This window comes from Equus quagga, chromosome 19 (assembly GCF_021613505.1).
Source record: "Equus quagga isolate Etosha38 chromosome 19, UCLA_HA_Equagga_1.0, whole genome shotgun sequence".
In the NCBI taxonomy this organism is placed as follows: Eukaryota; Metazoa; Chordata; class Mammalia; order Perissodactyla; family Equidae; genus Equus; species Equus quagga.
This window is the reverse complement of record NC_060285.1, coordinates 32,433,732-32,446,633: the sequence shown is the minus strand read 5'-3', so window position 1 is coordinate 32,446,633 and position 12,902 is coordinate 32,433,732.

Below are 12,902 nucleotides of genomic sequence, written 5' to 3'. Positions count from 1 at the left end.
AAAAGTGCATAATTTTTTTGTTACTTATTCAAGTGTTAATTTACGTGAGAACATTGAGGCTCAAAATTTATGTTTGTTTGCCCTGGTGTTTTGAATGTTAATTATCTAAATACGTTTTCATAGATTAAAAACAATTGGGTAACAAAATGCACTGGGTCAGCATCTTAAGTTGTATTTGAAATTTGTACCTCTCACAGTTTGAGATAAATAAAAACATAGGGCATAAAATGACTCCTCACAGATGAAGCACTTCCACAGTACTGCTTCCTCAGTAGTCACTTGCTTGAACAAATATTCTCAATGAATATACCATAGAAAGCAAAATATTGCATTTGCTAAAATAAATACACGTTCAAATGCACACAGCTACAGATGGCTAGGGCTCTTAGAGAAACAAATAGGGCTCAGTCTAAAATGAATGTAAGACGTTGAAAGAAGCATAAAACAGTTTTACAGAACATGATAAAATGAATACTGCGCCATTTAAAACTGATTGACAGGTAATGAACTATAAAATCTATATTGAAATGAAAATGACACAGAGAAAGAAGAGCACATGGCCTTATCCCTACAGTCTTAGGGTTGAAAAATGGAAAATTTTCTAAACCACCAGCTCACAAAAATTAAGCAAATTAAAAACTGATGAAAAATCTATGTGCTATGATTGAATTAGCTGGTTGCTGAGAAAGAGAAGTGCAATGCAATTTAACTTTGCGGTATTAGAATGATATTCCTACTCAGACTGAATTGGCAGTAGAAAATGAGCTATTTCTTGTATATATGTGTGTTTATTTATGCATCCTTATGTTTCTAGATAATTCTTCATCTACCAGAGGATTTAAACATATGTTAGAGATCTACATTCTGCATCTTAGCCTATCAGCATACCCATGCAGACTTTCTATTGCTAGTTTATAATTTAACAGTGTAAATTGTGTAGCCATAACTAGTAAACATTGGGTTTTATTGCTAGTTTGATATAACTGTTCTGCATAAAATTTGAACTACCTCACTCACAGGAAGGATGTCTTTGTACCTTGCTTTACTCCATATCTTTTTTCCTTGCCTAAAAGATCTGCTAGAAAAAAAATTGCCAGGCTGTCAGGGGTAGCAGAGTAGAAATCCACATCTTATCACTTACATTAAAAAATAAAGAAGCTAAAACTGTTAGTGTAAACAAAATGAAAAGCAATAATTGTGAAGTTACAGGAATACCAGCTTATTTCAGGATACACACATGGTTTAGCAATCATTTATTAATAACCGATAATTTGCCAAGTTCTACTCTAAAAATTTTATGTATGTTAAAATTGTGTAATTTCATACTAAACTCCAAGAAGATATGTAATGCTATTATTCTCAATTCACTGATGACAAAGCTAGGGCACAGAGACATTAAGAAAATTTTTCAAATTTGCACAGGTAGTAAGTGGCCATAACCTAGTTTCTAACCCAGTAGCCTCACTCCCAAACATGTTTCCTCAACCATTACACAATCAAGTGTTTTGGTTTTGTTTTTGACATCTATATATTCTAATTGTACCTAAACATTTTAGATGGCAGCTTATTATTTGAGTTCTGTTAAATATCAATGTTTTGGCTTATGGAGTAGATCATCAGATACATAACACTAGATGCTAATCCTTTAATATAAAGAAGAAATTTTAGTATTACAAAGAGCATTCCTCAAATAAACTTATTATAGAAAAAGGAGAATGTTATCCATAATGATTATACACATTGGAAAACTGTCTAATGTATCTTGATAAAACTAAATTGATTTTCATCTTATTTCTACTTTGCTTACAGTAACACAATTTCTTCATTTTTGTTCATTATAGTGTAAATTTCCTACTGTAGCCCATATATTAGAAATCTGGAGGCCCACTTCCAGTGTAAAGAAGAGATTTTAAGTTTCCTGAAAATCTGCATTTAAACCTTTTGGCTTCAAGGGGATCTGTAATCTCTGAAAAATGTGCACATATTCGTGTATATATGTATTTGTTTGCAGAGAGAATCTGTGGCTTTTTTAGACCACTAAACCAATTATTTGGAGTGTATAACTCAATTCCTCTCTTAAACTTTTACAGTTCTAGAGCTGTCAGGATGACATGGATGAATGGAAAGAGGCAGAAGTAGAAAAGCCAGATTGTATAATCGTTAAGAAAACGTATTTGGGAGAAAGGCTAAAAGGTTTCAATTGGGACCATGGCCACTTAGAATCTGTGCAAATTTGGACAATTTGCCTTAACTTCTCTGTACCCCAGGTTTGTCATCAATGTATTGGGGATAATAGCAGTATGTATCTTATTGTGATCTTAATTGAAAAGAAATAAATTGAATAGAATCAAGCTTGTAAAATTATAAAATTTCACTTTGAATCCTATATCTTTACTCAGTTACTGTGTGAACTTTGGAAAAGCCAATTAGTTTACTATTCTAAAACTTAAATCATTTGCATTTAAATTGGTGAAAATAATGACTATTCTAGTCATCTGTGGCAGGTTAACAAACCACCCCAAACTTAGTGGCTTAAAATAGTAGAGATTTAATTTGCTGTTTTGGCAGGGGTCAATGAGAACAGCCGATCTCTGCACCATAGGACATCACCTGCAGGTGGTGACTCCATGGCTTGGCCTGAAAGCATCTGAAGGCCCCTCCCTCTCACACTTGGTGGTTGATAGTTGATATTATCACCAAGAATCTCACTTGGGCTGGCAACCTGAACACCTACATGCAGAATCTCCTGTGGCTACTGGACCAAGAATGAGCACCCAGAGAAAACCAGGCAGATACTTTTATGACCTAATCTCAGAAATCACGGTGTCATATCTGTCATAATCACATGCACACCCAAATTCAAGAGGAAGGAATATAAACCCCACTTCTCAATGAGACAAGTGTCAAAGTCACAATGTAAGAAGAGCATGTGAGGTGGGAGGTATTATTGCAACAATTTTTTTAAAATACAGTCTACCATAGCTGTCTAACACATAGGGCTGTTGCCTGAATAAAGTAGAATGATGTATCTGAAAACATGTTGCAATATTTTAAATTAAACCACATGTGTATGTGAACACACAAATGAAAAGCAGCATTATGCAGTTATGTGTTCTCATTATTATCCAGAGCACAAAAAAGTTTTTTCAGCAATGCTGACATGTTTGAAAATTTCGCTATAGCCTTGAATTTCTCTGTAGCTAAGATTGAAAATACAGTAAAATTTTAAAAGGAGAGCAGAAGTGTGGTGGAGTTTAGAATATTAAAAATATTTATAGCCTGAGGATTAGGCTATTTTTAAAATTATCTGTAAAATACACTTTAGATTGGTAATTAATATTTTGAAGGTTAGAAACTTTTTGAGTATTTGAGAATACAGCACCAATAGCAGAAGTTTCATCAAACTCAATGGAATTCCAGATACAGAAGGGAAATATTTTCCCATGATGAAAGAAAATAAGTTTCAAAGAGTGCCCAGAAAAATTATCCTTCAGGAATAAAGGCAAAATAAATATTAGCTAAAGATGAGTCTTCTGTAAAGGATTTTCTAAGATATATTTCCAGAAGAAGGAAAAGGATCCACATGGAAGGTCTGAAGCATTAGAAGGAATGGTAGCAAAAATAGAAGGTAGAATATGTGGGTTTATCAAAATCTTTTTTTAATGTGTGAATCAATAATAAAATTATACAAAATCTGTGGGTTAAAAACAACTACAGAATTAGAATATTTGAAGATAGTAACATAAAAGTATTGCTTTGTGGAAGGGTAAAATTTGCTTTGTACTTTAGACAGGTATAGGGAAATATTCAGTAAAAAGCCAGACAGTAAATATTTTAGGCTTTGCAGGCCAAGGGCCAATATACAGGATACTATGTAGATGTGTATACAGCAAGAGAGAAAACACATTTCCACAATTATTTTAGTTGATGAAGTTCAAAATATAACAATAATGACTGACAACAATTGTGTGTGGGGGAGTGTGTGTCTATGTGTGATACAGACCTACGATTGAGAAAAATGAAAATAGGGGGAGGAAGATAACATTTTGCTTAATTAGAGTTCAAAGTTAGTGTTCTCTATCATCAAAACTGATGAAAATATGCATCTGTTAATCCTGATCTGTAATGAGATTTTACATATTTCATGTTTGAAAATGTCTTTTCCCCTACATAGGTATGCCAAATTCTGATATCAACAAATGAGCCACTCGGAAAGTTATTTTGGTTGTAGCCTAATTTTCATTCTACTGTGGTGAAATATTGATGGCTGTAGCTTTCCTGAGGTTGAAGATATTGTGGTGGGTGCTTAGAGTTATAATTTTTATGTATATTTTATTTGTTTAGTACAGCTATAATGTCATTGAATAATAAAAACAATGCTTTGCTAGCTAATTTGATAACAAATAATCCACACTCTAAATATCAAGATACTTGAAGTTCACATTTCTTTTCTTTTCATGTTTTGACATGATGAGCATGCACTAGCATTAAAAAATAAGAAGAAAATGTCTTGGTACGATCATACATGTGGCACTCAAAATGCTTTGGACTTATAACTGCATCAAGGAAATTTGAATTTCATATATTTTTCTCATGTCACAAAACATTACTCTTCTTTGATCTTTTAAGTTTATTTAATATGTAAAAATCAGTCTCAGGCAACAGGCTGTACTGAAAAAATGTGGCAACAGAAATCAGAATGAATAGAAAACACAAATAAGTCAATAGAGATGAATGAAACTATGTTAGTAATCAAAACTAATGAAAATCAACTAACTCCTTAGTTAAAACGTAAACATTCAGCATATTTAGATTGAATTAAAATTACGCAACAAAATTTTACTTACAAGAAAAACACCTAAGAAAATCAAAACCTTTTGCAAACTTTTCAAAAGAATGAAAAGGAAGGAGTGTTGTCTAAATTGCTTTGTGAAGTCTGCATTTTTACTTCAACACTAGATGAGGACTGTAAAATGAAGAAAAAAATAGAAAAGCCAATAGTCCAGATGTAAATTAAAACAAAAAAGGAGGTATCAGTATACATCTGTTAGAATGGCTAAAATCCAAAACACTGATGCCGCCAAAGGCTGGTGAGGATGCGGAGCAACAGGGACCTTCATTCATTGCCGGTGGGAATGCAAAATGGCACAGCCATTTTGGAAGAAAGTTTCTTAAAAACCTAAGCACACTCTTATCATACAAAGCAGCCATTGTGCTCCTTGGTGTTTTATTCAAATGAGTTGAAAATATGTCCACAAAAAAGCCTGCACATGGATGTTATAGCAGCTTTATTAATAGTTGCCAAAACTGGGAAGCAACCAAATTGTCCTTCAATAGGTGGATGGATAAATAAATTGTGGTACATCAGGACAATGGAATATTATTCAGTGCTAAAAAAAAAGTGAGCTATCAAGCCACAAAGACGTGGAGGAACTTTAAATTTATATTACTAAATAAGAGAAGCCAATAAATCTAAAAAGACTACATACAGTATGATTCCAATTATTTGATATTATGGAAAAGGCAGAACTATGGAGACAGTAAAAAGATCAGTGGTTACCAAAGGTTTGAGGGGAGGGAGGAATGAATAGGTAGCATGGGAGATTTTTATGGGAATAAAATTGTTCTGTATGATACTATAGCAGCGGATTCATGCCATTTTACATTTGTCCAAACTCACAGAATGTACAATACCAAGAGTGAACCCTAGTGTAAACTATGGACGTTGAGTGATTATGCAGTGTCAATATAGGTTCATCCGTTACAACAAATGCTCTCCCCTGGCTGGGGATGTTGATGTTGGAGGAGGCTGTGCATGTATGTGAGCAGAAGCTATATGGGAACTCTCTGAACTTTCCACTTCATTTTGCTGTGAACCTAAAAATTAAAGTTTATATTTTTAAAAAAGTGCCAATAGTCCTTGTGAGCAAAAAGAAAAATTTCTAAATAGAATGTAATCATATATCAATAAATAATAATAATAGTAATAGTTACAGTAATAATAAAGATAAAAATCAATTAATAAATACAGAAAACATGATTACAAAATTCAACTTTTAATTATGATAAAGCTTGTTACTATTACAAAAATAATAAAAGTAGAATAGAATATCTAAATCAAAACCACAATTAAAAATTGTTTAGCTTCTTCCAAATAAACAAGAGTTTATAAACTTTCATGACAGTAATTGTTGGCTGAACAATGGGGCATTTTATAAACTGCTAGTGAGAGAATATATTGGTTCACAGCCACTCAATTTCGTTTTCCTTCTGGGCAGGAGAATAAATGTGATTGTAGGCTACTGGGTTTTGGGACGTTTTATGCATTATTGTGGCAATAGCTAACCTTAAAGATTTGATAGTTATGTGAAGGAGAGACAGAAGTAAATGATACCTATAGCCTATGCATTCCATGAAGGAATTATGCAGAATACTGAAGGAACACAAAGAAGGAGAATTACACAAAAAGGGCGCAAAATAGGTGTAATGGTCAAAGGTATTCTAGAGGAGATGTGTCCAGGCTGATGTATGGGGATCGCATGCTCCAGAGCAAGGGAGCAGATTGAATAAGGCATGAAGCAATAAAGAATATGGCACATTTGAAGGCCTCCAAGTAGTTCAGTACAGCAAAAATAAAAGAATATCTATGGGAGAGTGAGTGGAAATAAGATTAGAGATATAAGACAGATGATAGATTATAAAGGGCCTTACTTGTCACAGTTAGATTTCATCCAAAGGCATTTTTAACAGGACTGTGTTCCCTTTTGTCCATTTCTTATGAGAAAGCCAGGTATATAATCTAAAGATTTAATACATCGAGTATGATATTGACAGATAATGAGTTACTGTTTATAAATAACTTATTGATACCAATAAGTTATTAGTATTTCAATAGCATCCTTCTAAATGATAGAGCCAATGAGGTCTTTATATATTTTCAGACATAGGGAATTCCTCAGATTTCTCATAACTTTGGGAGGACTAGAAGCTTTCTTCCTCAAAATATAACTTTCCCAGTTTTGGAGAAATAAGCTTTACTCCAGAAAGTTGATTTTGGAGAGCAAGGTCTTTAACTTGTCCCAGTTGTACAATCAGACTTTCAATTATAGTTAGTACTAAATAAACGTTTACTGACTGAATTAATCTCCTAATGGGAAAGCACTTCAGATGAATGTGGGTTCAAATCCTAGCTTTTCAACCTAAGTCTACCGTAGAGTAAGTAATTTCTCTTTTTGTCTGTTTCTTTATCTTTAAAATAGAAATATTATAATTCCTACTTCCTGAAGATGGTGAAAATATTTACTATAATGACACCATAAAATGCTTATGTATGGAACCTGGCATCTAATTTAATTACTGGCAGCTATCATTATTATTGTTGTTCAACCCCCCTCTCCATTACTCATGCAGATGTCCAGGCTTGTGATATTTGAAGTCTATGCAACTACAAATAGAGGCGCATTTGTCACATCTTGTCAGAAGAGTTTTAATAAAATTCTAGCCAAAGACATAAGATCAGTTTGCTTCTGACTTGATTGTTAATATGCTTCAGTTGTGCCACCTCTAAGGAGCTCATTAGCGATACTGCCTCATCAGTTGCTATAGGCATCATGATAAGAGAGATTATTTTTCATTCTCGTTCCTATCTCATCCTCCCTTTTGCTCTTTCCCAATCTGCATAGAAAAGGGTATTTCCTCTGCTGTTAAAGAATTTGACAACAGTCCACTCCCTCTGGGTCCTCACAGGAAGGTGAATTGGTCTTATCATATAGCGATGTAGTGCCACAGTGCAAAAGCTTAAGCTTAAATCACTCATTAATGAGAAATGCCTTACCTAGAGAAAGATAGTGGAGATCCAGTGCATATGCTACATAGCTTCCCAATAGAGTATTCCTTTTAAAAAGAAATAATTAGATGAATAAATTAGATTTTCAGCACTGATCTACCTATATACCCCAAAGAATATGTAATTGGAATTTCAGCAGTCAGCCAGGTAGTAAGTCATTGCAGACATTTCTATCAGAAGCCAATAGTATTGCCAAAATGTTCATAGGCTAAAGCCATTTTAAAATCCTTAAATGCTGTAAAGGATATATGAGGTTGATTGTGCAAATCAATTTAGATAAATGTATCAGATAAATAAGGCTGTACTTACAGAAAATACATGCTATGCTTCAGTTATTAGGTCAACTTGGTATTTAAAAACCATGGCAAAGGAATGGTGGAAATAACGTGGCAAAGAGTCATTTACAGTCAAGAAAACATCCTTCTCTTAAAAAATAATTGATAGTCACCTAATGATGATATTGTACTAGGTGATATAGAAAAATGGGCTATATCCTTTCTCCTTAAAGGCCTTATCTTCAAATACAGTCACATTGGCATGAGGGCTCCAACAGATAAATTTGAGGGGGACACAATTCCACCCGTAACACATGGATATTCAAAATGACCAAATGAACATAAATAGTTTTAACTTTTATGCTTTACGAAATTGACGTACAAGAAAAGACGACTGCCGAATCGTGCATATGAGTAAGATTGAAATATGCAGAAAAATAAAAATCGACCACATTTGAAACATCGTACTTTTGGATGATTAAAAATTGCAAACTGCTCTCTTTTTCTCACTTTTACTTCTAAAATGACATACTCCTTTTTTTTCTGTCATTCTAATATGGTAATAAATCCTAGGTTAATTCTAAACTGTGTGAAACTCTGGGATATCAATCTGTCTGGGCATGTTCACAGATTGGTTGAATGAGTCTATAGGAATCCTATTTGCATACAGAACTAAGGAGTCTCTTATGGTTGGGGGGGGGGCACATTCTAAGAGAAGAAGGGGTCATGGGCCAGTTAAAAAAAATCAGTTAAAAAAAAGGTCTTACTTTTGCAGTGGAAAGCATACACTGTGTCAGTCAGAATTCTCTCTTAGCCTAGCCATCCACAAACTTCTGTTTGCAGTATATGGTATAGTGCATGAAAAAAATGAAAGTGCTAAGACAGAAGCAGCACCTATTTTGTACTCCTATATTTTATCCAAGTGTTACAAATAATAGGAAAAAGGACATATTCTTTCCATTTTTTAACACTTGACTCTAAAGAGTTGGCTTCATGCAGACTCCAGAGTGCAGCAATGGCAGTGGCAGTGCCCAGCTGATAGTAGGAATCAGAGGTTACCTAGAGGAAATAGCAGAAACCAGGATAAAATTTGGAAAAAGTGAGTGCCTTGTGTATTCTCTAATGACATCCAGAGGAAATACGAATTGTTCTCAGCACAAGAGCCAGCATACTTTAGGAAACTCTGAAATCAGCAAGAGTGATCTCGGAGGAAGAAGAATAAAATCACAGATGCCAACGGTAAATGACTCGAGATAGCTGAAATTGGCCTAACCAACTGTCACAGTTTACTGGAAAAAATTCTGATTTTCACCTGATTGAAAGTGTAGTTATTGAGGTGCCCCTTTGCATTCCCCAAAATTTCCCAATTATATGGTAACCAAGCCTAGGAGTAGGGAAATTTGCAGGAAGCTGGAAAGTGCCTGAGAAGGATAAAGACAAGAGTAAAGCATAAATTGTGCTTTATGAAATTATTGCATCATATTGCATTGTACTCTATTTAGAGTACTAAAAGATTTAAAGTGCTCTCAGCTGTGTTCCTGGCTGATTAGTAAGTTCTGCAAATAGTGACAAAGGTAAAAATGAAACATGAGGTTCTATAGTTGCGTGATTACATTGTATGCACGTCTGGGTTAATATTCTTTCCTATAAAAACTTCAGTTCTAGTGTATTTCTCTTCTTGGACCTATTAAGGAAGGCAGTAGATTTCTCTGGGGAAAAAAAGTGACAATAATTGGACTCAATTTCATTCACTGGAGATAAGAGGCCCTCTAGCATTTGCATGGGTTAACATTGGGAACATCAGTTAGAAACTTAACTTGACCCCAGAAAAAAGTAGGGAGGGTTTCAGACACTCCAGCTAAAATGAGAATTTAAAAAGAGTTCCTTTATTACTTTAGATATGCAGTAGCAATCTAGGGTCCAAATTGACTTTAGTTCTGAGATGAATTAAAGGTATAAGTTACACTATGTCTAAAAATTCTCCCATTTACAAATGCAGTTTAACCAGAATCAGAATTATACTTGGCACCTGCTACTATTATCTGGTGTTATACTTTTTTGGGTAGTAAATACCAGAGAAAGTGAGTGTATATGCCATATTAAGGCTTATCAGGCCTTAGTCTCAGAACTACTGAAATTTTTGGCTGGATAATTCTTTTTATATAGGGTTGTTCTGTGCAGTGTAGGATTTTTAGCAGGATCCTTGACCTCTATCCACAAGATGCCAGTAGCACACACCTACCCATCCCCACAATAGCTCTGGACATTGCCAATTTTCCCCAGGGTGGGGGTGGACGGAGAGAAGGGAAACATTGCCCCAGATTGAGAACCACCGGCTTAGGTAGAACCACACTGTGAATTTCGTGAAATGAAACTCCAGGTACATGCACTCATGGCAGCAAAATTTAGAAATCTCACACACAACCTCATTGTGTAGACAAAGCCCGACTGTCTGGGCTTAAAGCCAGAATTAAAATTAAGGATCTCCCAATTCCCTTAGACAATCTGGAAACACATTTTTCTACCTCCCTTCCCTCTATCCTGACACCATTTCTTTTGGACAATTAAACTACAGTATTTAGGCTCCTTAGAGGAAAGCTGCTGCGTAAATGCAGAGTGGCCAAGTCAAATGAAAGAAACTACACTAAAAAGCTAACTCTCTAAATTGAGAAGTTGATGCTCATAAATGAATATGCACTGACATATTTTCATACTAATACACTGAAGTAATACGACTCACGCTAGCAGATAAATTTGAAGCCAAAAGAGACATTTATTTTTGAAGTTAGAGACATTGATCTTGTGATGATGATCTATAACAATAACTGGGTTTCTACCATAGAAAGTGAGTGATGTTATAATTTTAAAATGATGAATGCCAGTGGTGTGGCTAGATGCATGTTTATTAATTTGATTTGCTTTAATGGAATTTTCCCCCTAAGGGTCCTGGTAGTAGGCAGCAAGCTTACAATATATAAGAAATGATTGCTTTTACTATTACTTTTATTACAGAAAACACAGTCACTGACTATACTTCAGCATCATCATAAATATTCAAATGCTAATAACATGCTGCCCAGTGGGAATTTGAGAGTTTGGTGATGAAATGCACATTGTTGAATAGAAAGTTTCATTAATTCCAAGGAGAAAGAAAAATGTGGTTATGTCTCCCCTGAAAAGACTAATCCTATTTAATTAGTTGTTGAATTGTAGGCTTGATTTCTCTGTGAAAGGTAATGGGATAAGTAGTTAATTATACTATAAATTTATCTAGTTAATTTATTTGATAATCTAACTGAGTTGAGCAGTTTATTTAAGGCTAATGCTTTAATCCTGATAAAATTTAATAATAAATGACGTTAATTTGGAATAGAAGGCTAAGTGAGCTCATGCGTATTTCTCTTGTGTCTGCAGCCCTCTTTTTTCCACCACTCGCGTGTTCTTTGTCCCAGCCACCGAACCAGTCTGACCTGATCACAGGCCGGACTCTTCCTCATTTATCCATTTTCTCATGCTAATCTTTCAGCTTGGAAAAATGCATCCCATCTTTAATAGTCTTTTACTTATTTTACTTTTAAAATCCAGCTCCCTCGATTTTACCTCCTTTATTGAAATCTTGCCTCTACTCCCTTAAGTAAACTGAGTCTCTCCTCAGGTGGTTTGCCGCCATCTTTGTTCTATCACCTACCTCACTATAAAGCAGTTTGTTAGTTCGCTTGTTTGTCTCTCTGAGAATGTGCGCTCTTTAAAGTCAGGACACTCTCTCTTACTGAAATTTGCTACAGAAGACAGTAAACTCACAGAGCAGGGCCAAACAGACATTGGCTGAATAAAGGAATGAATTAATGAATGAAGTTAAACTACTCTATGGTTTAAAATCACTTTTACATTAGATATTATAAACTGAAATGAACACATATTTATGTACTAGTTTTTCGTCTGTATGCCCTCTCCTCTACCTGCGCCACCATCACCTATAAGACCTTTGAAGGGCACTGATCTTCTGATTTTCACCTCATCTACACCTCCCTTCTCACACCTAGCAGCTGCCCAATAAATATTTACTGAAGGAAGGATCACATTGTGGGATCTTAAAAACCCTATGGAGTGGATAGCTCGTTTACAAATAAGCTAAAGCTTTAATCACAGTAGACACTTCAGCAACACATTCAATGCCTGATACAATACTTGATACTCCACAAATGATTTGAAAGAACACTAATACAGTAATTTGGACTGCAGTTTAATCATGCATTTTCTGGACGTATCTCAGCATAAAAATGCGCTGTAGCACGGGGCATATTATTATTTCAAGACATATGGTAATAAAGGGCAAGAGAATGTGTTTAGGCTGAAGGAAAACAATTTACAGCCCAGTTAGTCCTGGAGATATTTGGGAGGGGAAGGAGATACGAAGATAAGAGTGAAAGAGGAGATGATTGACATCATCAGCTCTTGAATGGAGGGGAGTGAACTGGTACAAAAACGCAGGTAAAGTTTTGAATCTGGAAAAAAAGATGGTGCTGTTTCATCTAAAACAATGCAAACTCCCTTGCATGGTGTTCTATTTGTTTTAGGTTAAAGCCATAGTCCTTTAAGATGGCCTCCATGGCCTTCCATTACGTAGCCCCAGCCTACCTCTCCACCTTGCCACTCATCGTACAATTGGGCCATGCGACCTTCCTTCAGTTCTTAAATCTCCTCAGGGCCTTCATTCACGCATTCTCTTCACCTGTGACCATCTTCCTCCTCCTCCTTTCTTCTTTGTCTCATATTCAGGT